Source organism: Neovison vison, chromosome 6 (genome assembly GCF_020171115.1).
Source record: "Neovison vison isolate M4711 chromosome 6, ASM_NN_V1, whole genome shotgun sequence".
NCBI lineage: Eukaryota > Metazoa > Chordata > Mammalia > Carnivora > Mustelidae > Neogale > Neogale vison.
The window spans coordinates 90,697,897-90,725,087 of record NC_058096.1 but is presented as its reverse complement, the minus strand read 5'-3'; the positions used below and the strand labels follow the sequence as shown (position 1 = coordinate 90,725,087).

The following is a 27,191-nucleotide window of genomic DNA, read 5'->3' as shown; positions in this document are numbered from 1 at the left end:
ATATATTTTGGAAACTACTGACACTTTATTGGGTTAGGATGGAAATATTTTCAAGAAATATTGAAAATAATGTCTTTAACCTTCCCAGCAGAATTTCTCTAGAGAAGAGAAGACCTGTGTGATTTATCAAACAGTGACATATCAATCCCCTAGATTGACAGCAAGGCTTAGAAAACTATCATTTTACTCAGCAGGATATGAAGCAAAGGCTTACCTCTAGAAACTGGGGTGATGAGTTCTGAGTTTGCTCCCAAAACTATCTATATAGGACCAAATTCAAGATTCCTTACGTCCCCCACTATATCCTCAATGAAACTGAGCTCCTGAATTATGTACACTAGACCTACCATTCCATTTTACCATCATCTAATACTGATTTCCAACTTGTAAAAACCAAGAAAAGCTATATGCATTTTGTTTTTTTTTGTTGAAATATAATTTAAGATTATATAATTATAATTATATAATAGTTTAAGATGTACCATATAATTATTATAATGATAAATATAGGTCTTTTTGATTGGTATACTTGAGCTCAGTCGGCTGAGAGTCTGCCTTCATTTCAGGTCATGATCCCATGGTCCTGGGATCGAGCCCCATACTGGCTTCCCTGCTCAACAGAGAACCTGCTTCTCCCTCTTCCTCTGCCCCTGTTTGTACTCTCTCTCTCTCTTTCTCTCTCTCTCTCTCTCTCTCTCTCTCTATATATATATATATATAAAATAAATAAATAAATAAAATCTTTAAAAAATCATCATGAAAATGTAACAAGTAGTAATAGGTAACAAAGGAAAGTTGGAATTGGGAAGGAATTTAATTTATTATATAAAAGTAAATGCAGGGGTGCTTGGGTGGTTCAAACCATTCAACATCTGCCTTCTGCTCAGGTAATGATCTCAGGGTCCTGGGATCATGTCCTGCATTGGGCTTTCTGCTCAGCAGGGAGCTGGCTAACCCCCTCTCTCTGCCTGCCTCTCTGCCTACTTTGTGATTTCTCTTTCTATGTCAAATAAATAAATAAAATATTTTTTTAAAGTAATTGCAGGGATGCTTTGATTTGGTATTATAAAATCATATTATTTTGTATAAATGTTTTTATGATCTACTGGGTAGTTTGAATAGTGAAGCCAAAAATATTTATATACAAATGAATCAGAGGTCAGCTGAAAATTAACTTGGATAATACCATAAAATCAAACAAAGCTTGCATAAAGTAATGTGTATAATTTATTTGTTTGATTTATTTTGGAGAATCAAATTATATATGAAACAAAAAAAAATCCTCTCCATGTGAGTAAGATGGAGAGCATCAAAGCCTCCTAAATATGTACCAGGGTTTCTGAGGTTTAGAAACATTACCTGGTTCTAAAAAGTGTTTTCCAGTTAGTTCTAATCACATTTTCTAGATATGATTCAAGAGAATAAAAATTCTGAGTCAAGGCTAGAGTCATACACAGGGATAAAATAAAAATGTCACAGAACAAGTAAAAGATATTCAAGTTTTCCCAGGAGGAAAAAAAAAAAATAGCCTCACCTGGGGGAGAGGCCTGACTGCTCTAAAGAAATGTTACATAACATAGTATCCACGGAAGAACTAGCATAGATGATTTATGGAGCCTGAGGGAGATACAAAGTACACTGAAACATAAATATATGAGCAGGTGGGAAATAGTCCCGAATATGAAAATAGATGAAGGTGAATGAGAGAATGCCTTTCATTATGTATCACAGTTAGAATTTAATGGAAATCCAATACAGAATCTTCTTTAGATGGAACAGTAGAATTTAAAAACAAAACCTAAGACAAATAGAAAAGAACTATTCAGGTTAGGAGGAAAAAGACTCCCAAGAAGACATTGCTCGTGAATAGCTTCAGATTTTATTTTATGGTCATTAGTATATAAAGATCTGTAATTAGAGGAAGAGACAGGTAAATCAATAGCAAGATGTCATGTTTAATTTAGAGCTTTGACATTACATAGCCTCACTCTGTGGGCTGCTTTCCAGGGAATGGTTTTAGTTCTGCAAATACAATGCTTCTGTATTTGGTATAATATGTGACAATTTTCCTAAAATAAAGAAATACTACTGCTACCACTGAATGGCTTCGAATAGAATGATTTCACTTGTCTTTTTAAGTAAGTAAATAAATAATACTCAAACATTTTTCAAATGATAAATGTTTTTGTGTTTTGGAAATATGAAAAGATCTGGAGAATCTGACTAGTGGATTCATATAGAGCATGTGTCTTGGCTAATTAATGAATATGCTCATGTAACATAAAGGACCATGAATTACTCTAAGGGGATGGACATTTCTAAAATATTCTAAATTTTCCTAATGGCTTCAATATACTTTATTTTTTATTTCTTATTCTGATTTTTCAGGGTGATTAAAAATGAGAAATAGACCCCTAAAAACTATTATTCTGCATTTCTATAAGCCCACATGCCTCTTCTAATGATGATCTTTATAAACAATTAGACTGTTATAACAGAAATGGTGTCAGTATCCAGTTAAATTGCATTTAACTATGATATTCCATTGTTCTGGAGGCAAAACTGCTTGACATACTGTCAAGTAAAATTGCTCAATGGTACCTGAGTAAGAAACTGATCAAAAGTATCATATTAGTGCTGATATAGTGATTTCTTCCTTAAGAATGGGTAACAGATGTGCATTACTAAAAACTGTTATTACTCTTAATATATTTTAGTTCTGTAGCTTTTTAAAAAATGATTTTATTTATTTGAGAAGGAGAGAGAACCAAAGTTAGCACAAGCAGGTGGAGGGCCAAAGGGAGAGGGAAAAGCAAACTCCCCACTGAGTCAGGAGCCAGAGAAAAAACTTGATGGGGCTCAATCCTCAGAATCTGGAGATCACAACCTGAGCCGATGTCAGACACAACAGACTGACCCACACAGATGCTCCAGTTCTGTAGCTTTTTGGAAAGAGACAGATCTGCATGTCAGGAAGCCTCATTCCCTGTCCCCTCCTCCACACGCACAAACACTTTTTTATAACTTCGTAGAAAGTTAGCTCAGCTAGTCCCAGTTAGTTCAGAGCATAGGCTGATTCTAGCTGCTAATTCTAGAGGCTCTTCTTTGTCAAAAGTCTCCCTCCTCTACTGGGGAGCTTCTATTGTTGCTTAGTCACATAGAAGTTTCTCACAACTGTCCCTACAAATATGACGAGGATTATGGGGAAGGATTCCTTTTAACTGAAAAGTTGACTTTAATGCAGACAGTCCATCTACATCTGGAATAAGCTGTGCAATGATATAAGTCTGGTAAATTAGGTGCTTCATTACCTCTCTGCTAGGAAATTTTCTTCCCAGTAAATCTTATTTTATATCTGCACATATGACTTTAGTGGTGAGTCTTGGTCCCTTCAGGCTGCTTTAACTAAAATACCATAGAATAACTGGCTGAAACAACAACTATTTATTTCTCACAGTTCTGGAGGCTGGAAAGTCCAAAATAAAGGCATTATAAACAGAGCCACTGTCTGGTGAGAAACCTGCTTCCAAGTTCATAGCCATCTCTCTCCTATGTCCTCACATGGAAAAATGAGAGAACACTTTAGGGTTCTTTTGTAAGGGGACTAATCCCATTCATGAGGGCTCCATCCTCATCACCTTGTCACCCCATAAAGACCCCTAGTACCATCATATTAGAGGTTAGGATTTCAACACAGAAATTTGGAGGAACAAAAAATTCATTCCATAACACATGGGTTTTTGTAACTAATGTGTAAGATAGGTTTTGACCATAAAAGTACACACTCCAGTTGTATCAATGCTACTGGATTATAAAATAGTGTCTATCCAACCTCCACTCACTACACCTAAGTGGAAGACATCCCTTCTAGGGGCAGTGGCAGCAGGTTATAGGGGATGCTACTGACCAAGTTCTGCAAGTATCTAAGAGATAGGGCAGCTCTAAAGTGCCCAGCTTAGCATCTTCCAAAAAGGTCACTGAAAAAATTGTTCCAAACCTTATAGAGAGCAGCACAGATGTGATGGCTGCTAGCCCCACAGCAAGTATGGCAGCAATAGGATATGCTAACTAGATTTCATCGAAACTTCAGAAGAGTTTGCTCCAGACCCTAAGGGTGATAAAACAGTAGCAGAACACTCTGCCAGTCACCAAAACCCTCAAACAGGAGGCAATTTGAAAGAACATTAAGAAATGTAAAGCAAACAATGTCCCTAAAGAAAGACTTGCTACCAAAGGAAAACCCTGCATTGTAAGACCAGTAGCAGAGAAAAAGAAAGCCAATTTAGAGCTCAAAAAAGGTTCTGCAAGAATACATGCACTTTATGGCTGACGGTTGAGGGAAATGATAATATCAAAGGGATAGTGAAGATCACAGATATGAGCATTCAGTGCACAGCAAAGTAGATGGCCTGATGCAAAAATTTGGAATGGGCTTGGATACTCCTTTGGAGCAAAAAGTAAATAAGTCAATATGTGGACTTCCAAGAATTAACAGGATAAATGAGGCAGGGATGAGAACCAGGTCAGGGAACAGATCTCAGTTCTTTTCATGGGAGAGGAGATGCTCAAAATATTCCTGTACTAGCTAGATATTGGGAATGACATGGCTTAGTTTACTCTGTGTGTATTGTCCTTGTTTTCCTTTTATTAAGCTATAAAATTATATAAATATTCTAGGTGCAAGATGACGTAGACATGTTCTTAGGCTACAAGAATTATAGGGTCTGTTTTTGCTGCTATGAAAGTTGGAAAATTTATGAAACCAAGTGGTCTTACTCATAAAGCTTGCTAATATTGACAATTATGATAATTTTTCATTCCAGAAGAAGAAAATGTAATGGTCTCATTATGGATTGAATTGTGTCCCATACAAATTCATATGTCGAAACTCTAATCCCCAGTACCTCAGAATGGAATCGTAACTTGCAGATGGAATCCTCAGAAGTAATGGAGTTAAACTGAGATAATTAGGGAGAGCCAAATTCAATATGACTGTTTGGACATAGGCACATGGTGGGGGGGAACACCATGTGAAGATGAATGTATAATGCTTCTGCAAGTCAGGAACCATCCAAGATGGCCAACACGTCACCAGAAGCTGGAGGAGAAGCATGGGACCTATTCTTCCTCACGGGCTTCAAAAGAAACTAACTCTCCCAACACCTGGATCTTGTACTTCTTGCTTCTAGAACTATGAGGAAATAAATTTTTGTTGCTCAAATTGATCAGCATGTGGTATGTTGGTATGGCAGCTCTAGTAAATTGATATAGTCTTCATCCACAAAATTCGGTATAGGAGAAAATTCTATGCAATGCTGTCTCCAGCTTCAGAGCCCAGTCTGGCCAGTGAAAGTCCTGTTGAGGACTACCAAGTCTCCAACAGAAAAGTGGCTTCTGTCGTTCCTTTACAACTGCAAATCAGAAAAATGTCACGGCAGTGACTGGAGCTTTCTTTGTGGCCTGGGGCATTGTTAATGTTTTATCTCTTGTATTACTTATTCTGTGAAGAAAACCAAAACCAGTTTCCTTCCTCTAACAAGTCCATTTTTGTAACTTTATTCTCCTGAACTCATCAGTGGTACATCATCAAAACAATAGATAAACCTAAGTAAAATATGAAGAGTTGGTGAAAGTTCAGGCAGTCTATTACAGCGGAGATCTACACTTGGGAAGATACTGATGCTTTTTTCTAATATAAACATAAAAAGAAATAAGTGTAGGCACTTCACTAGCTGCTCCCAGAAAATTCAGTTTTACTCTCATAAGCAATTCAGTTCTAAATATTTCATGATTTCCTTTGTATTTTTTTCCCCTTAATCCATGAGTTAATTTGAGGTCTATTATTCAATTTAAATCCTTTTGGTATTTTCTAGATACCTCATTGTTACTGTTTGGTTATTTCATGCAGAGTAATTAGAGAACATATTCTGCATGACTTCCATCATTTGAAATTTGTTGAGGGCAGACTTTATAAATCCCAATTAGGTTCAGTGGATTGATAGTGTTCAGATTTTTGTATAGTTTGTGTTGTATGTTGTATCTTTTCCATCTTCTCACTTTTTGAGCACTTATGTCCCTATATTTGAAACACGTCTTTTATAATTAGCATACAGTTTCAGTTATCTTAAAATGTCTTTTTTTTTTCCACCTTCTTTTGAAAGGTATAGTCACTGGCTAGAGAATTCTACATTGATATTTTTGTTTTTGTTTTTTTTTCCCCTTTCAGCACTTTAAAGTTTCTGTCCATTGTTTTTAAGTCAGCTAGTACTCTGTTTTGGATATTCTGTAAGTGATATCTTTTTACCTTGGGTTCTTTTTCAGATTTCTTTTAATCTATAGTTTTTAGCAGTTGGAGCAAAGTGTGATTTGGTATGATTTTCTTCCTAAAGATATGGTAGAATTATTCAACATTAGCACTATTGACATTTTGGATCAGACCATTGTTTCTTTGGGAAACTAGTATGGGCATTGTAATATGTATGTAGTATGTATATAGTATGTAGCATGGGCATCTCTAGCCTCTATGTGCCAGGTACCAACAGCATTCTCTTCCACCGCCAGTTGTGACTATTGTAAATGTCTCCAGACATTGCCACATGTTCCCTGCAGGGAAAATAACTTTTAATTGAGAACCACTACTGTATAGCATACCTCTCTTACTTATTTATTTATATTTTTTAAATTTATTTTATTTTTAAAATTTGATTAAATTAATTTATTTTTTATTATGTTATTATGCTAGTCACCATACAGTACATCATTGGTTTTCAATGGAGTGTTCCAAGATTCATTGTTTATTTACAACATGCAGTGTTCCATCCAATATGTGCCCTCCTTAATACCTATTACTGGGCCAACCCACCCCCCCACCTCCTCCCCTCCAAAACCCTCAGTTTGTTTCTCAAAGTCCACAGTCTCTCATGGTTCATCTCCCTCTCCAGTCCCCACCCCCTTCATTTTCCCCTTCCTTCTTCTAATGTCCTCTATGCTATTCCTTATGTTCCACTAATAAGTGAAACCAAATGATAATTCCCTTTGTCTGCTTGACTTACTTCACTCAGCATACTCTCCTCCAGTCCCATCCATGTTGAAATAAAAGTTGGATATTCATCATTTCTGATGGCCGAGTAATATTCCATTGTATGTATGGACCACATCTTTATCCATTTGTCTGTCTAAGGCATCTCAACTCTTTACACAGTTTGGCTTTTGTGGACATTGCATACCTCCCTTAAGTAAATCTTCATACACAAGTTTTTTTGATTTTTTTTTTTTTTTGGAGAGGAGAGGGTAGAGGTGTTACTAATGACCTATTTGGGTAGGAGTATTGGTCTATTCAGGACTGAATAATTAAAGGGTTGCTACCCTTTGGAAATACATACAAAAATTTATTAATAAATTTGATCTTTGTATAACACTTATAAATGACTATGTGAAGTGACACATGTAGAGAAAAGCTTCTGGATATACAAAGCCGATTAAGCCTATTAGTCATCTTCTATTCTACAGCCCACTAAATCCATGTTGTAAGCCATCATAATAATGGAACAACCACAAAGAATGATAATGGCCAGTTAGAAATTTTTCTGACTTATGTAAATGTCACTGGGCCAGCCTTTTCAATGATAACTTCTGTAAGACCAACTGATCCCATTCTAGTCAGTGATTTAAAATGACATACGAACATACACACTTAGCTGATTTTCTGTGCATCCAAGTCAGGTAAAGAAGGACTGTGAGAGGCAACAGTTAACTGCTAATGCGATACTTCTACTTTATAGTGCCTTTTTAAACCTCGGCAGATAGATAGATAATATTGCTCAGACGAGGGACATCCAATGAGCATGAACAATGACATGAACTTTGCTTCAGGTGATTCCACAGCCACTGCATTCTGTCTCCAGATGTTATTCATGGTGACAAAAAAGATAATTATTGGGTTTTATAGAAGTTATCACTCCAGCAAAAGGAAAAGAAATAGTCAAAAATGCATGGCATTCAATCTTGAAAAGTGGTAGGAGACCAGGCAGAGTTGGTAAATATCTCTCTCCTTTTCTAACAGGCAAGGACAAAAAGCCCTAGTCAACCCTTGATGATTTTCTCAGGCAATAACTCATAAGGTAACTTCCTCACAGTGTTAGATAGGTCAATTCCCACCTGATTCAGTTATATGAGACTATTTATTCTCACATCACAGAAAATGTCTCAATTATCTCTATGACCTGAAGTGAAAACAGAGATAAAGAGAACAGGGGATAAGAAATACTTCCATGGGGCGCCTGGGTGGCTCAGTGGATTAAGCCACTGCCTTCAGCTCAGGTTCATGATCCCAGGATCCTGGGATGGAGTCCTGCATCAGGCTCTCTGCTCTGTGGGAAGCCTGCTTCCTCCTCTCCCTCTGCCTCTCTGCCGACTTGTGATCTCTCACAAGTCAAATAAATAAATTAAATAAATAAATAAATAAATAAATGTCAAATAAATAAATAAAATAAATCTTAAAAAAAAAATAAAAAGAAATAGTTCCATAAGCATTGAGGGCTACACTAGGAAAGGGTGGATCTGGAGTCTCTTGGAGGCTAATTTCCTTCCCTCTTTTGGTGGTAAAGAGTCAGTAAAAAGCTGACTCAGTAGTTTGACCTGGCACAACACAAGAGTGGGTTAATATCAGGAACTGCTATTGGACATTTCTTCTATCAGGCCTCCTTTTCAATCAGAAAACTTCTATTTTTTTTTTTTTTAAGATTTTATTTATTTATTTGACAGAAAGAGATCACAAGTAGGCAGAGAGGCAGGCAGAGAGAGAGAGGAGGAAACAGGCTCCCTGCTGAGCAGAGAGCCCAATGCGGGACTCGATCCCAGGACTCCGAGATCATGACCTGAGCCGAAGGCAGCGGCTTAACCCACTGAGCCACCCAGGCGCCCAGAAAACTTCTATTTTTTACATGTTTATACAAATATTTCCTATCAGTTGACCCAGAAAATATGTAATTAATATAGGAGGACTCTCTATGGAAAAATTGGCCATGGTGGATACAGTCTATCTATACTAAGACTAAACTATGGGCTTAGGGTTAACTTTTGAGATTACGAAGTTCTACTTAAAAACTTCAGGCATGTAAATATTTCCCCAATAAGTATTTTTTATACCCACACTATATGTAACTAGTCATCCCATCTGTTACCCTTTAGTATAATTTTATTCTAGACCATCCTATAATACTCATAATTATTATACATTTATATATTAAAAAGAAATTTTTAATATGCTAACATTATTTTAAGTAGTTAGTATGTTGGAACCTTCTAAAATAACATTAATGCATTCAATCATACTTTGAAATCTGTTGTATAACTACATGTGTATTAATGAAAATGTATTTATTGACATTTTGATTAAATCTCAAAATGCTTATGGACTTTATAATACTAGCATTATCAATAAATGCTTTTTGGTGTAGAAAAAAAGTCAAATTGATTTGATAATATATTCTTGATAATTAAGGTTATGCACAGTAAAAAAAAAAAAAAAAAATGAAATGTCACCCAATCTTGACTTGAAATTCAAATTCGGATTCTTTTTTCTCCCCAAATTGTTTGTAACTCTAGCACATTTTATGTTCAAACCATTTTAAAGTTTTTTTTTTTTTTTCTTAATAACTATTGGCAATGGAATGTAATGAGTTTCAGTAAAATATCCATATATAGCCTGGTCTGGGGCAGGCCTAGTAAGGGACCCCAGCCTCCTTTCCCATGGGGCTATATTTCTCCTGTCCTGGGGAATCTACACCTCCCTGGTCAGACATGGAAGAAATAAGAGCAAAGCTTGCAGAGATTGCAAAGAGAAGACAGAAGGAAGCTGCATCTTGGGACATTTTGGTTGTTTGATCTGTGGAAGTAGAGATAGAAAAAGAAAAAAAAAAAATAGAAAACCAAATCACTGCCTCTGAGCCACCACCAGAAGGTTAGGTGTACAGTTACTTAAGCATAACATGAGTGGAAAAGTTGCCAGTAATTAATATCTGCTGTCAAGTTACTGCTATCAGTAACTAATATCTGCTATCTCATCTTAATTTCTTCTCTTTGAATAAATAAATATTCAAACTTTATAATTTTAGTGCCATTAAATTCAGTCACTGCTTTTTCAATATTGATATGTTGAAAACACTTTTGATTTTCAAACTTAGAAAATGGACAGACCTTTTATTAAGAACTTACTTTCCTGCATTTGCTCTTCCTCTGGTAGGGGGTGATTTTTAGTAGTTAAAACATGGACCCAAACAGTGTGTGGGTGTGTGTCTGTGTATTATACATAATGTATTGCATGCAAAAAGTCTGCATACATCTCAAACATTAAAGTTTGTCATTGTATTTTGTCTTCTTTACAAAATGACCTAGCTATCTATATTTTTCTGCTTAGCCTTGGATCTCTTTATTTCATTATCTGTGAAGGCTTTTGCTTAAACTTACAGATTTCATGTATTTAAACATCATTTTGAAAAATCATTTGAAGAGCTTATGTGAAAGAACATTGTAAATTTTTATAACTTATTAAGTAATGAATATTTGTAGAAAATGTCAAATTGCTTCTAATTTATTTTCTAATTCTGTGACTTAAAAAATTAGCAGTTTTTTACATTGCCAATAAAGTGAGGGTTTTTTGCTTGCTGAAGATAAATTCCATATGTATTTTTATAGTGAAAGCTATACAAAGTAAATTTTAAAATATCAAATAAATGATTTATTGGCTAAGACATCAATGCAATATGATGTGGTAAGAATTACAAAGAGTATATATTGCATAACTTCATTTATAATTTTTATAAATTTAGTAATTTTATAAAATAAAATTTTATAAATTCTGTAACTTTAATATTAAAAATGTAAATTCATAATGGAAAAAATTGTTGGCATGGTGGTTGTCACTTGGAGGATGGAACCAGGATTGATTTGGAAGGAGTATGAGAATACTTTCTGGGACAATGATAATATTTTATACGTTGATGGGATTTGATTACAAAGGTGAAATCTTTAGTCTAAAGTTAGACAATGTATACTTAAGGTTTTTGCATTTCATTTCCAAAGAAATAAAATAAATACTGAATTTTAATTAGCAACAATGCTGTATTTAGGAAGAAGTTTGCTGATATCTGCTATTTACCTTAAAATGCATTAAAAGTAAGATGGACTGATAGAAGGGCTTTTAATAGCAGAATCAAATTAGTGAGCATATAGGTGTTCACTGGAAAATTCTTTTAACTTTGTATTTCTAAAAAACTTTGTATCAAGTATTGGAAAAATATCATGAAATAAGATAAAGTAAAAATTTGAATTATCAGATGAACACAAAACGCATTGACACTTAAGAATAATATACAGGGGTGCCAGTCAGTTATGCATTGCACTCTTGGTTTCAGCTTAGGTCATAATCTCAGGATCCTGCATTGAGCCCCTAGTCGAGCTCAACAATCAGCACAGACTCTGGGCGGGGTTCTCTTTTCCTCTTCCTCTGTCCCTTCCCCCCTGCTCACTCTATCTCTTAAATAAATTAATAAATCTTAAAAAAATAATGTAGAATATGGGGCACCTGGGTGGCTCAGTCAGTTAAGCATCAGACTCTTGATTTGGGCTCAAATCATGATCTCAGGGTTGTGAGATCCAGTCCCATGTGGGGCTTTGTGCTGAGTTGAGAGTCTGCTTGAGATTCTTTCTGTCTGCCCCAACCCCTGCTCATGCTCTCTCTTTCAATAAATAAATAAATCTTTAAAAAAGAAGAAGAATATGTATCTAACAAGATAAACACCTAGCCACATAGCTGTGGAGAATATTAACAATGCCTTATAGGATGGAGATTGAGTCTAATTGTTATACACAATATGGAAACTATTATATTATTAAAATGAGAAAAACCTAAGGTACAAGGACTTAAGATTTGTGGGGTGTACCAAATTTTCCAGCCTCAGAACTTTTCTCAAAAGTAACATAAAAGAGGTGATTCTTTAAAATAATATACTCTGCAGAATACGACTGTAAAAAAAAAAAAATGTGGTCTAAAGAGAAACAGAGCAAATGGAATATTCAATTATTTTCTAATAATTACACTTGCCCCTAATCTGATTCTCTTCAGAATGTAATAAGCTCCATGTTACAGAAAGTATTCAGCACATCAATGAAATTTTTCAGTAGTATAGTGGAACAAGTAGGCCAACATAGAATGTAACATTCTCAAGTTCCCAACTTTTAAGACTTCATGTTGTGATTCATGGCTATTCTTTTCTTTAAAATGATAATGTCTTATTGTTTAGCAGCTACATTTTCCATTTCATAAATTAATTAAAGCAGCTCCTATAAATATCCCTGTTATAAATCTCTTTGTCTCTCCGCTAAATTAAACATAGCTGTAAAAGTAACCAATTCTCATATTCCTTATTTCAATCTTCAGAATGTCTTCAAAATGTTCATTTGAGACTATGGAGTATATCCTATATCGAGTATATCCTAACTTCAATTTAAATTGTTACTGGAGCTCTCCACCACTGTGCTTGTCCTCTTTCTAGTTCTCTATATATCAGCATATCTATATTCAACTCTAATTTCTTTATGCAGATTTCTTTTTATATATTGAACAAAAAATTTGTATCACTTGAACAAATTTTGAACAATAAATAATCAGATATCACTTGAATGATTCACAGTCTTATTCCTTGAGATTTTCTTTTAATAAGATTTATTTAAGGGATCTTATAATTTGTATTTTGGGCATTTATCATAAATTATCCTGATTAACATAACTCTTTCAGAGATATCATTTTTAATGAGTTCCAAAATAATTTCCTCTGATTTTTGTTACCTAATATTACTCACAAATGCCTGTAGGAGTAGACTCATCGGCTTAAGTTATATATATTTTTAATACCTTAATTTAGAAAAAACTATTAACTAAATAACTCATTTATTATGATCTAATGTGTGGAAATAAGCAGAAAATGATCATATAAGACATATTGGTTCCAAAAGAATTCACATAAAAAAGTTATTTAGACCCCACTCCTTTCCTTCTCAAATCAAACTCTCTCAAAATTCCTAAAAGAAAAAAAAAAAGATGAAGAAGAAGAATTGAAATAGGTGAGTTTGCCAGGAATGGATAGAAGTGAGGCTGGAATTTCTTAATAAACAATGCTAATAAATGTTAGCATCTCATTAACTACAAATATTAACTCTATCAAAAGATACCTGTATGACTTTGCTGCCTAACATCAAAAATTCTGTTGTAGAACACCAGGGTGGCTTAGTTGATTAAGCCTCCAATTACTGATTTTGGCTCAGGTCATGATCTCAAGGCCCTGTGTTGGGCTCCATGTTCAGTAGAGAGTCTGCTTGATATTTGCTCTTACCCTCTCCATCCTCCCTACCTCCTGTTCTCTCTCTCTCAAATAATAAATAAATTTTAAAAATATTCTGATGTTGTACTTGCTTGTATATTTTAAGGGCACATTTAAATTGTATAAAAATAGAAATTTACATATACCATATGTAATCATAGCCATGAAAGTCTATAATTCAAAAAGATCAAGTTTTAGAAAAGGTCATCAGAATCAAATTGTGGGGCATAATTTTGTAGTTGAAGTCAGTGTAAAGAATAGTATATTACTAGAAGGTCATCATGGAAAACAAATCTAAGAACTTAATTTGTTTGCCTTTGAAGAACTAGAAGTAGGAAGATGAAATGGGATAATATTGGGGTAAAATGAAGAAACAGATAAGATTAAGTTAATAAAGCTAAGAATTAGGAACCATGATAGAACAAGGCACTTAAAATAACAAGGTGAAAGTGAGGTCCAGAGACAAATATGAAGAAATTAGTTTATGCCAACATGCATGTTTTTGTCTCTTTTTTTTTTTAAGCCCTGAGTATTTTATCCTTTATTGCTTTTCTCTCTTCCCAGGGCAGATTAATTTCACGTTTCAAGTATTTAAGGAAAATGACATAGTTTTATTTTATCTTGATTTCGATAAGTCACTAGACAAAATTTCTCATAGTAACTTCAAGGGAATGATTGAATAACAAAATCTTGATGACCAAAAGGTGGAATTATATCTATCTGTGTGATTAATTTTTTTAAAGTTGATTATTATAATGAAGCTAAGCTAGAGGAAAGATACTAGAGATAGTATCTAGTAAAAATACAAGAGATGTCTCAAAGTCTGTATAATATTTACTATGTGTTTAATTTAGATGATAGCACAGAAAACAAGTTTAAAATTTGTGGTTGAGATTGATTTGGTAATATTAACCAAAGGATTAAATGAAATAATTAATACTAATAACATCTTTATCAAATAGAAAACTAATATCAAATGAACAATAAAATTATATGTATAAACCTGAAATTAGTATCTTCCATCTAAAATGAAAGAGTGAGTTGACAAATTTCAAAACACTTTAACCAGGTTGGTAAATAGTTTATGTAAAATAGTTGTTACCTCATTACAGGACAATAAAACTCACATGACCTTGAAGGAGGCAATCTGGATCATTATTGTTTATCTAGGACTGACCACACTTATGTGTCTGAGTAGTACACTTTAAAAGATTACTAAAGGAGCACCTAGATGGCTCAATAGGTTAAAGCCTCTGCCTTCAGCTCAGGTCAAGATCCCAGGGTCCTGGGATCCAGCCCCACATCGAGCCCCTCATCGAGCCCTGCCCTGAGCCCCACATTGGGCTCTCTGCTCTGCAGAGAGCCTGCTTGTTCTGCCTCTCTCTTTGCTTGCCTCTCTGCCTACTTGTGATCTCTGTCAAATAAATACATAAAATCTTAAAAAAACAAAAGATTACTAAAAGTTGTACGAAATACTGGAGTTAAGAAGGTAATAAAGAATGATGAGAGGACTGTTAGCTGTGTCAATTAATAAAGGTGGTTGGAATTAGAGTTTAGCAAAAAGAAGAGAACTGTTTGAGTGAAGGAGAGACATTATCTCAGTCTTAATTTTCTTACATTCCTCAAGTTTATTAGTATGCAATGCACTAATAGCTGTTTCTCTGATTACTTGACAACACATGTAGTCTTGCTGTTCAAGTTGTCTTAGAATCATTGATCCCAACATCAGAGTGTAGATGGATTTGAAGGGCTGTCATGTGAAAGAAGTAGGTTTCTCTTTTTACTCCAGCAAGCAAAAGTAGAATAAAATGTTTATATAAATCAAGTAGATAGATGTTTTTCTCCATGTACTGAACAATTATCTAACAATTCAGATTATTATCAGTAATATTTAAGCAAAGGCAATATGCATAATCATTTTTAATCATATGATATAAAGTAGATTCTTATTTTAAAAAGAAAGTAGACTCACTAGTAAGCATTAGCATCCATTTCAATCTCAGATTGTATATTTTAATTTGGTAAGAAAAATTTGCCAAATAATTTTTAATTTACATTGAAATGTTACATTAGTCAAATAGTCACAGTAATGGGCTTTTTGATAAAAACTGATTCTTTTTAGTCTCTTCATTTTCTGTTTTATCTGTACCTCATTCAATGGACAGATACTCTTAGAATTGATATTATTTTTCTCTATATTACTAACATCCAGAATATAGTATTTACTGACTTGAATCACTCTGTTGAATTAGAGATGAGAAAAGAAACTTCATGTCCTCAAAATTAACCTACATTCTTGGAAGCATTTTGAATAAGATACTTCCCAAATAATAACGACACAGTACCTATTTGATTCAGAAAGAGAAGCACATGAACTCATTACACATGGGTTAATTCATCACCTGACAGAAACTGGGCCCTAAGGAAGTTAAACTGGAGGGTTCTAGGGTAGGAAGTATTACCTAAGAAAGGCAAAATCAGTCATGGTGTTGGTGTTGAGATTGTCTCATTGGCTAGAGTGTTGTTAAAGCTATGTATCTAGTAGGAAAAATTGAGGCAAACTTAGCACCACAATTTTAGCCTAGTCTTGTTTATAAAAATTAACAGACATGGTAACAATTTTATTGTGGAAAGAACACTTAAAATGAAATTTACTCTCTTAACAAAATTTAAATACACAAAACAAAACAAAACAAAAATGTATTGTGAACTATACACACAATGTTGTATAGAAGATCTCTAGAACATATACATCTTACAAAAATGATACTTTATGCCATTGAACATCAACCTCCTATTTCCTCTTCCCCCTAGCTCCTAAAACCACCATTTGACTCTGTTTCTATGAGTTTGACTATTTTAGATATGTCATATAAGTGGAATCATGCTGCATTTTTTTCTTCTGTAACTGGTTTATTTCACTTAGCATAATGTTCTCCAGGTTCATTCATGTTGTCACAGATGGCAAAGTTTTCTCCTTTTAAAAGACTGAATAAGGGACATCTGGGCGGCTCAGTTGGTTAAGGGACAAACTCTTGATTTCAGCTCAGGTCATGATCTTAAAAACATAAAATCAAGACCTGTGTTGGGCTCCAAAATGGGAAATGGGTGTGGACCCAACTTGGAATTCTCCCTCTCCCTCTCCCTCTGCATCTCCCCTACCTTCATGTGTGTGTGTGTGCTTCCTCTCTCCCTTTCCCTCTCTCTAAAAAAAACAAAAACAAAAAAAACCCAAAACATACAGAATAAGATTCCATTGTATCATACACCACATTTTAAATACATTCATTTAATGAATACTGTTTTTCTGAAAATAAATAAATTGGGAAAAAAAAAATAAATACATTCATTTATTTAGGGACAACATGTAGGTTGTTTTGGTATCTTGGCTCTTATGAATAATGCTGCAGTGAACATGGAAATCCAGATATCACTTTGAGTTCCTGATTTCAATTATTTTGGATATATACCCAGAAATGGAATTGCTGGGTCATATAATAGCTCTATTTTTTTTTTCTTCTTCTCCTTTTTTTTTTTTTTAACTTCTGTAGTGTTTTTCATAGTATCTGCATCAATTAGCATTTCTACCTATAGTATACAAAGGTTTTAATTTCTTCCCATCCTCACCAATGCTTCTTATCTTTTGTTTTTTGAAGTAAACCCACATTCATACTGTCAACTAATTTTCAACAAGTGTGTCAAAAATAAACAATGGGAAAAGGATAGTATCTTAAAAAATGGTGTTGGTGAAAATGGATATTCACATATGAAAGAGTGAAATCGTATCTTCATGTTATACTATACACAAATATCAACTTAAAATAGATTATAAGACACTGAACTGCAAAACACACAGAAGACGTAGGAGAAAGCTTCATAACATTAATCCAGGAAATAATTTCTTGCATAGACACCAAAACTACAAGGAACAAAAATAAAAATAGACATGTGGGAGGACTTTAAAAATCTCTGCACAAAAATGAAACAATCAATAGAGCAAATAAAAGATTCTGTGTTCAAACATATTTAAGATCCAATAGATTCTTTTTCCCACAGCCCTTGGAAAGACACAATGCACATTAGCATATGAAAGCTCTAAGAAGTCCTGAAATAAAGAAACCCTTTATATATAGCTATCTCTACATTTCATAAACTTTATTTAGTAAAGCCCCTAGAAACATATCTATTAAACTTCTGAAAAATTAGTCACACAATCCAAAAGTACACATGGGACCATTTTTTTTTTCTATAAAAGAGATAAGAAAATCTTTCAGTGTGAAGTCAGAAAGTCTCGAATAGCCCTGCATAGGCAAAAAGCCTAAGTCGCCTATAAAAACAAACAAAAAAATCTCATTTGAAGAGCAATTTATACTTTTGATAATCCTCAAGGAAATGAGTCTCATTCATTCTAAACTGGGGAGAAAAATACTCCCTCTCCTTTTTATAAGTGAGGCAGTAATGTCAGAAAAATTAAGTAATGTAACCCAGATCCTCCAGCCTGTATACTGCGCGTTCATCCACATTACTGTAATGTGCAGTGTATAATCCAAAGAATTGTTATATTTCTGATTTATCTTATGTGAGGTACTTTTTTCCCCCTTCTTTTAACCCAAACCCTCTTTTACAGAAGTGTTGACATTTTAAAGCTGCTCTAGTTCTATTCCATGTACTGCATCAGTGCCGATTTCTCCAATTAGTCTGACAACACATGAAGTGTCAGTAGTCAACTTGTCTTGGAATCATTGATCCCAAGACCAACGAATAAGTACTGCTGATCTTCAAACCAGTGATCAGAATGGCCTTCCTAATTATGGTTGTCCTCTTTCCTTTTTATCTGTATGACACAAGCATCCTTAACAGGCTTGAGTCATCTGCCTAGAAACTGTTGTCTTTACTCATTAGAATTTCACATCCAAGAGGTGTAAACAAGTCTGGATTCCATCTTTAGACTAAAAAGCCTTAGGAACAATTTCTTTTTCACATCGCCATGTTTAAAATTATCTTTGTCATTTTATTTAATATTTTACAACTAGCTTTTTTTTCAAAGAGGAAATTAAAGTCATTTCCTATGAAATGACACATACACAAAATTCCTATAAAAGTTTATCTTTTTCTATAAATTTACGAAGTATACTTTGATCTCCAGCTATATATCATGACACATTTAGAAATGATGATAATTTGACAGTTATGTAGTCTACCAATAAGTTTGTAATACCTCCATGTACACTGTTGCAGTACTATTTCTCTGGAGTTCTAAGTAAATAAATATTGAAGAAATGTGCACTGCAATTGAATAGTTCTTTTGTTTTCCCAGATTTAGTTACTTAATTGGCCATGGATATAACCATTTAAATTACTAGTTAGGTTAAAACCCAAATTCTAGGAGTTGCTTTCTTTCAGTATGAGGTAACTTGAATACTTCTCAATGCTTCTCAGATCTTTAGAATTCTCCAATTCAGTAGATTACCAAGATATTATTTCTCTCTTGTTGCCTGACTTTTGGCCTTTTCAGTGCTCTTTCACACCACTAATAAAGGATGAACAGAAGAGATATTATACTTAAATTAGTCTACTTATTAGTCAGTCACTGAGTCAGCAAGGACCGGCAGGGAGTCCACAGCATACAAATTATAGCAATTTTCTCCCTCGTTATCACTTAGTGAGAGGAAAGCTGAAATTTTTTTCAAGCTATACTATAATCATTATGGTTTTTATGAATTTTAGCTATGTATATTCTCTCTGTTCCAATGTGTATTGGTTATTTTAAATTTTTATTTATATCACTATGTTTAAGTGTAATTTCTCTTAGAAAATATGAAATTTGAAATATAACAACTTAGGTTCTGAATAAAGAAGGTACCAAACTATCACCCCTTTATAATACCCCACATTATTTTCTGTTAAAATATTGATAATTTTTTTAATTTTAATTTTTAAAAATTATAACTTTATTGGAGTATAAAGAAAATAGTCAATAGCTTACACAGGCACTGTAGGGTTTCTGGTAAAGACCACAATCAGAAATATTTCAATTCAGGGACGCCTGGGTGGCTCAGTCTTATAAAAGTCTCCCTTAGGCATCTACCTTTGACTTAGGTAGTGATCCCAGAGTCTTAGGACCAAGTCCCACATGAGGCTCCCTGCTTACTCAGAGGGGAGGTTACTTCTCCTTCTCCCTCTGCTGCTCCCCCTGCTTATGTTCTCTGGCTCTCTCTGTCTACTAAAATCTTTTTTTTTTTTTTTAAAGAAATACTGCAATTCAAAAGACATAATTTTGACACACTTATTTTTCATTCTGGTACATAAGAGTTTGGATTGCTAGGAAATATATGGGAGATGTCTTTTTATTGCCTTACTCACACTAACCCTTCACACCCAATTGCTCCAAGTCTCTTGAGGCATAAGCTGCACTGACTAGAAGAATCAATCCTTTTGCCTTATAAGACTCCAGAATTATGTGCTGTCCATTCTGTCAAACATGAATGGTTTTACCTCCACTAGTGTTCAAAGATAACAAAGTATGGCTCAGTGGGATATACAGTCCCCTAATATAAAGGACAAGAAGAGCTCTCAAAGCAGAGTATACATTTCTAAGCCCCATATTTGGAAAAAGAAGAAATTCCAACTCACTAAGAACAACTGAAGCAAAAACTATCCTTCAAGTAGCTAGACACCAGGTTGGAGAAAAGTTTTAAGAAAACCCTATTTTAGTACAGCATAGTTCCACTAGTGATTCATTTACCAGACCCTGGAAAATGCATAAGGACATCCTCTGGCAGCCACCTTTCAACTCTTATTCACAAGGAAAAATTCTTCTCTATCCTCATAAACCATAAATAAGGGCAAGGTATTTTCAAGGCACATTTGGCTATAATGTAGTGTTTGGATGGAATTCATCTTAGTGGAAAGACTAAGTTTTAAAACAAAAATACCACTAGCATGTGGGTAAAACAAAAACAAAAACAAACTTTCTTCCTTCTTTCTCTCTCTGAATTTCTATATCTATAAGATCTATATCCAAAGAATATAAATAGTGGAGCACCCTGAAGTGTTTAAGAAAAAAGTTCTTAAACTATTAAAAACCTCTGTTTTATGACCTCAGTAGGAAACAAGATGATATTTCTTTTATGACTCAAGAACAGGAGGTCTCAAAGGAAAGTTTAGGAGTTTGAAAGTTTAGGACTGAGAAAGTCTAAAAATAATAAAGGGCTTAATCTAGTTTGCAAGTAGGTTTTTTTATTGTTGTTTATAGGAGAAAAGAAGTCATAAAACAATTTGGGGCATATAAATTCCAAATACAGGTTGTAATACTATATTCTAAAACTTTACTTACAAGCAATGTAACATCCACCAACATTCTCTCAATGGTAGACAGTTCATTAAACTAGATGTCCCTACCAGGTGCCTTGGAGGCCTTGGTGCCTACTTGGTGCCTTGGTGCCTGCTTGCCTCAGTAGACACTAGTATGTTTGTTTGTTGGTTGAAATGAGATTTCATTTAAAGATCCAGATTTTCCCTCTCTTGAAAAATGAGAGTATCTGACAATGTCAATACTGGACCTACATTTCCACAAGACAGACACCTGTCTGAGTTCACTGGTATGGCTCCTTAGATGAGTCACACCCACCCTACTCATAACCATACTTCCAGGTCTCTTACACTCAGATTCTTTTGCCCATTACAAAAAGATCTAAATTTAAGTTTCTAAATTTCTAGTTTTTGTTGTATTTTAGCATAACATATTTTCATGACAAATGTGTATCCATTAATTAAAGCTATAGCTTTTATTTTCTATCATATCGCCAGATATCTCCAATTCAAAAAATAAATCAATAGGGACGCCTGGGTGGCTCAGTTGGTTGGACGACTGCCTTCGGCTCAGGGCGTGATCCTGGAGTCCCGGGATCGAGTCCCACATCAGGCTCCCAGCTCCATGGGGAGTCTGCTTCGCTCTCTGACCTTCTCCTTGCTCGTGCTCTCTCTCACTGTCTCTCTCTTTCTCAAATAAATGAATAAAATCTTTAAAAAAAAAAATAAAAATAAATAAATAAATAGTTTAAATGGTTCACTGAGGCATAAAACAAAGAATTTTTTAAAGATTTTATTTATTTATTTGAGAGAGAGAGAGCGAGAGCCCTTGCACAAGCAGGGGGAGCCGTAGAAGCAGGCTTCCCGCTGAGCAGGGAGCTGGACATGGGACTCGATCCCAGGACCCTGGGATCATGACCTAAGCCAAAGGCAGATGCTTAACGAATTGAGCCACCCAGGCACCCCAAACCAAAGAATTTTTAGCATACAAGTTCTGTTAGGCAAGAATGAGAATTTCTAGAAATTTATTTTTTATTCTTTTGAGATTTGGTCATAACACGATGCCAATTAAGGCTGAAGGCAATCATATGGCCTCTGATGGATTTTTGTAAAGAGAGTAAATGAAGTTAATAGTAGGTTATAACTGTGTGGTGAATCTTGTATCCTATGTTCTTGTTCAGTTGAACACTGACCTGAGGAAACCTGATTTACACTTTTTTAAGGATTAAATGTCCCATAAGTTGAGTGGTCATAGCACACTATCCACATTGGTAATCTTGGTGTGATAAGTTATGGGTGATTGTGCTTCACTGGAAATGCCTGTATTCTTTGTATTCTAGTCACACTGAGTATATATTCATCATGTAATCATATGAAATAAATATTATTTCTTAATTTTATTTTTATATACTATATATTGAAATATTTTTGTATTATTGTCTGATCAAATTTTATGACCTAAGAAGGCAGTAGTAGTCACGCTTCACATCTGACTTTCGAAGTTAGTCAAACTTAAAGACAGACAGTTTCACATGTTCATAATAATGCAATTAATCTGGCCTCTACTATTTTTTAACAATAAAAAATAAAAATTAAAATAACTAAATAGAACTTTTTAACTTTTAATATCAATCTTGACACCAAATTTTTAAACTATCTTTAACTATTTTTAATAATAAAAAATAAAAATAAATTAAAAAAACCTTTTAAAATCAATCTTGACACCAAAATTTTTAACTATTTTAAAACTATTTTTAACTATTTTTTAATTTTTTAACTATCTTTAACAATAAAAAATAATAACTAAAATAACTAAATAGGATTTTTTTTGACTTTTAAAATCAATCTTGACACCAAAGTCAGAAACAGAAAGAATAGTTGGGATGTTAACTGTTCTATCTGTTCTTTTACTTTTATAATTTCCTATAATGAAATAAAAATATACTTTTGTTAATAATATGATTCAATATGTTTTTTTTTTTATCATTGAATCATCACTGTCAAGAGAAAATGTTTGGTTTCCATTTATCAAATGGTTGGATTTAATTTAAAACTTTATTCTGAAATAAAATAACTTTATAAATAACAATATATTTAATTGTAATAAGGATCAGGGTTAATAAATGGAAGAAAAATTTCTAACTCCTTCATAATAAAATTTTTTTTTTTTTTTTTACTTAACATACTGACTTAAGGGGCGCCTGGGTGGCTCAGTCAGTTGAGTGTCCTACTTTTTATTTCAGCTCAGGTCATGATCCTGTGGGTGGTGGGCTCAAGCCCTGAGTCCAGCTCAGGATGAGTTTGGAGTCTACCTGTCCCTCTCTCTCTCTGCCTCTCCCCCCAACAATGGTGCTGTGTCTCTCTCCCTAATGAATAAATAAAATCTTTAGAACAATACTGACTAATGTATATAAACTATTGGCATAGTATCAAGTTTATTATCATTTCAAGACATATGTATTTTATAAATGTGTAAATAAGTATGTTATAGATATAAAACCCTTTTCAAATATTAAGGAATACATCAATACACAAATAACACAAAACTTTCATTCCTAAATATAATAATAGAATTTTGAAAGTAAATGAATACTGAATACAAGGAGACACCCTTCTTCACAATAGTCAGTTAGCTTTGTGCTTAATAATAGCATCCCATGTTTTCTCCAACAATCATCATTTGTGTTAATGTGGCAGCATATGAGGACAGAAAGCAAGGTTGTCCTGACATAACACCTACCAGGATAAAAAAGGTTGTAGCTGAGATCAGAATAGCTCTCTCTTCCACCAGTCTCTGCTTGCTCTTTTCTCTGGTATCCACAACTTGTGAGAGATGTCTTTCTTTTCTCTTTTTCTCTTAAATGTTCTTACTGTGATTAGCCCTCAATTTTTCTCTTTAATGGTCAGCCTTGACTCTTGGATCAAAATCTTTATTTAATTTTATTTTTAAATCTGTTTAGACTCTTAAAAAATGATTGAGAACAATAAAGATGTTTGTTGGTTAAAGGGAGTTATCATTTGATAATATATTAGAAATTATAACAGAACTTTTATACGTGTTTATTAATTTATTTAAAAATAATAACATGTTCATAGAAATAACATCATTTCTGAAAAGTAATTATGTTTTAAAAGAAAAATAGAAGACTTGCATTGTTTAATATATTTGCAAATCTTCTTTATGTTGAGTTTGGATAGACTCTCATTCTGGCCTCTGTATTGTACCTGCTGACTTCTCACATCCTACAGTCCCTGGAGAAGATCCTTATACTCATGAGAAAATGAAAGTAAAAGGTTAAACAGCTGGGTAGCATTATGAAAATAGTTTGACTTTGCAAACCTCCTGAAGAGTCCTGGGGTCTCCTAGCAGTATTTGCGAACCACTGACCTAGATAATTTTGTCTCAACAATTGTCAAAGGGCAAATTATACATATTAAATTTTAATTATACAAATTAGACTCTTGAAATTTCAACTCCAGAAAATAGACTCATCCACTTCCCAGAGCAACATGAAGACAGAGGAGAAAGAGAAGACTCTCCAATTCCTGCAATATTCCCTAGGGTCATTTTTTTTTTTTTTTAATCACCCTCCAAAGTACATGAAATCAACTACTTATTTGACAGTGTGAAAACATAATATATGAATCAATTGATAAGTGAATAACCACCAGTAATAAATGTTGGTTGTAACACTCTAAAAATAGCAGCTTACTGTAGAGCAGGTAACATGCTTAAAAATGAGGGATCTGGGAATCAAAGAGATGTTTACTGAGAGTTAAGACTGACTTACACTTAACTCTTACAGACACTCAGTAAGTCAGATTGGCCTGACTCCAAACTTTGCCTTTCATTTAGGTAAGAACTGTTTATCCATTAGTCATATTCTATTCCAATTACTGCTTGATTCTTGTAAAATAATACTGATAGCATAATTAATGCATATTCACTTAGTGTACTACACATTAACAAGTAAGAATTTTTTAAAAAAGTAGAAATGTAATTGTATTTAGCAAGTACAAACTGTCAAAAGAAGCTGATCACGTTGATCTTGCTTTCTTTTTTTTGTCATTAGAGTATAGGTTTCTGTGTAAAATGGTAAAAAAAAAACAAAAACAAAAAACAAAACCCTGTAATCCTTAACTCCAGGCTTTGGCTTGAGATCTCCTTCTTTTCTGTTGCATTTCAGGAAAACCGCATAATTATAACCTGTTGGTGTTTTGCCCCAGTTTTACAAGACTGGCTCATCTGTAAAATCCCATTTTACCTAATATCTGGAACTAGAAATTTCATTTTTCATCAAATATACAAGTATCAAGTAAGCAGATTAATACATGCCGGGTAATAGTATGTCTATTTAAAAAGTCCAATTATTTCATTGTAATATTGGAAAATCCACAAGAAGTATCTTTAGCTTCTGTAAATAAGTTGGAAATGATTTTGTTTTCATCTTGAATTATTTTCCATTTCATATTAATTCTATAAGTATATCACAGTGTTTGGCAACCTCATAATTTTGAGAAGGTCCTGGAAATTACCATGTATAGTTTACAATTATACATTTTTAAAAAATATCTGTTAAAATTCAAAAGAAGAAAAATGTGTTTAGAAAACTTTATAATGTGAAACTATATACTTCCTTAGAAGCATTATTGAATTTATGTTATTCTCTAATGTACACATGAAAATATTTTATAGTTTGTTTTGAGTAACTATCTTTATAACTTGTCATATTAGGGACATACAAACTAATTTTTATTAAAATTTATAGTTCTTATAAATATTCATAAATTTTGATTAATATTTTATCAATATTTATGCCTCTCTATTTATAAGATCTGTTTGCCTTCTGGTCCTCCATCCACCCCCACATACATACTTTATCTTATTTCATCATTATTAATGTTGAAACAAATTTGTGTTTCCATGTCTGCTTTATTTTTTTATTCAAAATTAGTTTTTGAAGGAGAATAGTGAAAGTGGTTAAACTGTGGAAATATTTTGGAAGCTTCACAATGTAAAGATTGTGATTCATCATTTATTTTTGCGAGATTCCCTTTGTTTTGTGATTCAAAGCAAGTTACTTGAAAAGAAATAATTACATATACAAGCCTTTTTTTTTTTTTTTCCCTTAAAGTATTGTTGCATTTATGGTGAAAATGTTAAAATATAAAGTCCTTTATGAATTCAATTTTAGTAGATTAAGTTTTTATATTCACTACTTATAACATTTTTATGTTATATGTTATTTCTCATATATTTCTCATTTTATATATGTTATTTCTCAATCAGCTAAATATAACTGTATAGCTAAATATATATATATATATATATATATGAAGGTAAAAATAAAAGAACAGAGTGACAACAGGGAATAGAAATGATACCTTCAAAACAATTTTTATCATAATCTCACTGATGAGAAAACTGATACTTAGCTAGGACAAAATGACTCATATACAGTACAAATATCACAGCAGATCTTTAGGATGAGTGTTATTGGTCAGAAAGTTCAAGCAAATTGGCCAAGGACACATGCCTGGTAAGTAGTGGAGCCAAAATTTATTTAGACTTTACTCATTACAACATCTTCCCCTTTTCCCATTACGTTGTGTTGCATGTATAAGCAATTCAGTGTAAGTAAAAATGCGCATGATGAGTGAAGTCTCTAATAGAATCATTTGTGTTAAAAAAAAAAAAAAAAGCCACCTTTGCTGGGGTAAATTTAAGTCACATGATAATTATGAAGAAATAAAAGAACAATTTTGAAATCTGAGTTTGTGTGTGTGTACTATTCAATTTTATCTCATTTTTAAAAAGTTTAACTTTTTAAAATCTTGAAGCTCCAAAGTTCCATGTTATTAAAATTTAATCACAGAGGGACACCGGGGTGCCTCAGTCAGTTAAGCGTCTGCCTTCAGCTCAGGTCATGATCAGGGTCATGGGATGGAACCCAGTGTGTTGGGCTCCCTGATCAGCGGGAGTCTGCTTCTTCCTCTGTCTCATGCCTTCTTTCCTCTCCATGCTCCTGTGCATTCTCTCTCTCTGTCAAATAAATAAATAAAATCTTAAAAAAAAAAAAAAAGAAAATTTAATTATGAACATAAAATAATAGCCCTCCATCAGGGACACCTGGGTGGCCCTGTCAGATAGCGTCTGCCTTTGGTTCAGGTCATGATCCTGGGATCAAGTCCCACATAGTCTTCTTGTTCAGCGGGGAACCTGCTTCTCCCTCTGCCTGTAGCTTCCCTGTTTGTGCCTCTCTCTCTGGCAAATACATAAATAAAATCTTTAAAAAAAAGTCCTCCATCAAAGAGTATAAAGACCCTGAAATTGCAATTAATTTATGAGATTACTTAGTCCCCAAACAAGTTTAAACATCTGGGATTCTCAACTGTTTTCATCTCAGGACTCCTTAATACTCTTAAAACTTGAGAATCTCAAAGAGGTTTTGTTTTTGTGGGATGTATATACATATATATGTATGTATATAACATGTATAT

General features: G+C 33.6%; 1 pseudogene; it reads left to right on the top strand.

Annotated features, from left to right (window-relative positions):
• Window positions 1-9,750: 9,750 nt before the first annotated feature.
• On the top strand, window positions 9,751-10,029 carry LOC122910470 (annotated as a pseudogene).
• Window positions 10,030-27,191: the final 17,162 nt, after the last annotated feature.